Below are 3,031 nucleotides of genomic sequence, written 5' to 3' on the forward strand. Positions count from 1 at the left end.
GGGGAAGGCTGGAAGCTGCAGCTGGTCGCCGCAAGGCGCGACATGATGCCCATGTCCGTGATGCACCACTGGGGGAGGGCCAGTTAGTATACCTGCGGGAGTATGGTGCTAGAGGTCGTCATAAAATTCAGGACCTGTGGAGCCCGGTGGTGTATCAGGTCGTGAGGGCACCTACGAAGGGTGGGGCGGTATATACTATTGCACCAGTGGGAGACTTGGGTAAGGTTAAATGCGTTCACCGCTCGGCCTTGAAGGCCCGTATCCGGAGGGATGGGCCGGTCCCAGCTTCCCTAGATCCCCCGGTGGTGGAGGAAGAGGAGCTTCCCCTAGAGGTGTCCTATGAAGATGTTGATCTGGTGATGTTGGCGTCAGAGACCCCTCCGGTAAGTCAGGGCCTGGTGCCTCAGGTTCTGGTGTCTCTGGCGCCCTCTACATCACAGGGTAGACCAGTAGATGCGGAGGAAGGGGCACCGGCATTGGGGGGCTCTGGGGCTCCTAATTTGGCGTTCGGGGTAATACCAGTGCCTGATAGTCTGCCGGAGAGTCTTCCGTGCACAGAGACTGTCCCATTGCGGAGAACTGGTCGTACTACTGCAGGTCACCACTCAAATCCGCACCGTTTACCACGTGCCATCGAGGAGGGGGGCTTGAGTGCTGCGGCAATACCAGCTCCTACGTCTAATAGGATCTCTATTTGGTTTAGGCCGTGGGACATGGGCCAAGAATAGGGTATTAGTATGCCACGGCAGAGGTGAGGGTCTTTGGGTCATCGTCGGGGCGCCGAAAAAAGAAAATGGGGGTAGAATGTGGCCGGATAAGTGATTTGGCCTTCTGATTGGTCCTTGTTGAGTGGGGCTTTGATACTCCAATAAGGGGGAAGCGGCCGTAATATTTAAGGACCCTTATTTTGACGGGTTTACAGGTCCTCGTAGGTCTGGGTTTCTCACTTCCTGGCATTTTGTTTCGGTTCTCGGTCCCCTTAAGGTATGTTTGCACTCTTCTTCGGCAGTGTAAATACACGGATTACTTTAGTAATGTGCTTCATTTATAGTTTATTTATAGCGGGGCTGGTGGCGATGGCATTGTAACCGGTTTCTGGCAGAGTTGCTTTCAGGTACGTTGATATATACATCTTAAGCTCTATCGCTGTGTTTGGGGTAATTATTATGTCACCTGTAGTAGTAACGCATTGGCAGATGCGGGTGAACGCTGGTCAGTAAACAGAGCTGCAGCACCGGTTGTGAGTAGCCATACAACGCTGCGTTCGATTGTGATTCTACCTAAACTGTAAGTAACCTCTCCCTTGTTCACATTCGGGGTCCGGGACATTTAGGTTGACTTGTTTCATTGTTGAAGGTGAATGGAGAATGGATCATTACGGTCTCTAATCCAGGGTGGAGAACGCTGCACGCGACGCCGCTGCTGTTTTGCTTCCCGGCAACGTTTTCTCAGTTTAATTTGTTATTGTATGTGCTGCTGGACTAACGCCTGGTGATTACCTGGCAGATATGGTGGAAGGCTAGTTCTCTAACTTTGTGCCTTTCCAACTGCCTACCAGGGTTATTTAGTTTTGTTTAGTTTATTTTTTTGTGTGTTTTGTTTTGCCAGGTTGTTTTTTTTATATTGTTTATTTTGAATGTTGGTTTTGTCTAACAGTGGATTTACTTTGTGATTAAATTCTGTTTTGTGTGATTTATTTTTGGGTATTTCCCCTGTCTATTATTATAATATAAGTTTGTGTTTGTCTCTCTTTCATCCCCTGTCCTGTTATTTTTGGGCCACTATAGTCGCTGATTGTCAGCTTGAGCGGCGGAAGGCACCGGTAGTGGGCTGGAGTATTATATCTGCCATATGGTGGCTTTACTCTAGTTTCTTTTCATTATTTTGTGTATTTTAGTTTGATTGCTACTACGAGTCCCTTTTCTTTTTCTCTTTCCAGGAGCCAGGGAGGATTTGGCGTGGAACGGGGGAGGCTAGCTGCTTCATTCGAGGGGTGCGTTACACCGTGTGCTGTGTGTGCTGACAAAACGTCCCTATGGTGTGGGTGTGCTGGTTTGACTTGCGGTGACTGGAGGTGGGTTTGGACAACCTCTTGGCTTGCAGCCGGCCTGCCCTGTTCCCGCCAAGCTTGGCTCGGAGGAAGTATTGGTTATGTGTAAGAGTCAGGAGAGCGAGTTTTTTTATTGGTGCTGATCATTTTATAATAAAGTATACTTGTATTGTCCCTCACGTCTCCTGTCATCTGCCTTTCCAAATGGTAACACTTACCTGTGTGTCCTTTTCTGGGAGTTATTTCCCTGGTGCCCCCCCAGGGTGGCGTAGTCGGATTAAAATGAACTGTTAACTGTAAAAAGATTAACTGTTCCCTAAACGTGAGTTAACGTCACATCAAGAAGCTTTTGTTGCATGGAGCTTGGGAAAAAAACCTCAAAAGTAGATCTGATATCTTCAGCTCTTACACAGGCATACCTTGTTGGTCCAGGGGTATTTCTTCTGACCTCCTCTGCCCGTGCTCTCCCTTGTGTCTGTGGAGGAGGAATTGAAGTCCACAGTATTTCCCCGTTCTTGGAGAGGTAAGTTTCAGGGCCTTTTCTCTCCTCTGAATCCTCTGTGTCAGCCTCCGTGAAGTTTGGGTCAGCCTCTGTAAAATCTTCCTCTTCAGAGACTGAGTCATCTGGCTCTGTTCCCTCTTCTTCATCACTGCTATGTAGTAAATAATCCAGGGTCTCCTGAGCAGTATATCTCTTTGCCATTGTGGAGAATGAACTGTGGGCTGGGCTCAAAGTGGCAATATTTATACCCCAAGTGTTTGTTTTCATAAACAAATGCTGTGATTGGCTTTTTGTTTTCATAAACAAGTGCTGCAATAGGCCTGGAGGTTACTAGGGAAGAATTCCATCCTTTGATCTTACTCTGTGTGTGTGTGTGTGTGTGTGTGTGTGTGTGTGTGTGTGTGTGTGTGTGTGTGTGTGTGTGTGTGTGTGTGTGTTTTCAAGAGAGAGACATAATGTGTGACTTTTGCATTTTGGAT

General features: G+C 47.9%; 1 long non-coding RNA gene across 1 annotated transcript; it reads left to right on the forward strand.

Moving 5' to 3' along the window:
• The first annotated feature begins 723 nt into the window (after window positions 1-723).
• On the forward strand, window positions 724-2,224 carry LOC311081050. The gene is made up of 2 exons (XR_014605784.1): window positions 724-984; window positions 1,052-2,224. It is a non-coding gene; the product is annotated as an uncharacterized lncRNA (long non-coding RNA).
• Window positions 2,225-3,031: the final 807 nt, after the last annotated feature.

The sequence above is a fragment of the Abramis brama genome (assembly GCF_963993115.1).
Source record: "Abramis brama genome assembly, chromosome: 4".
Lineage (NCBI taxonomy): Eukaryota > Metazoa > Chordata > Actinopteri > Cypriniformes > Leuciscidae > Abramis > Abramis brama.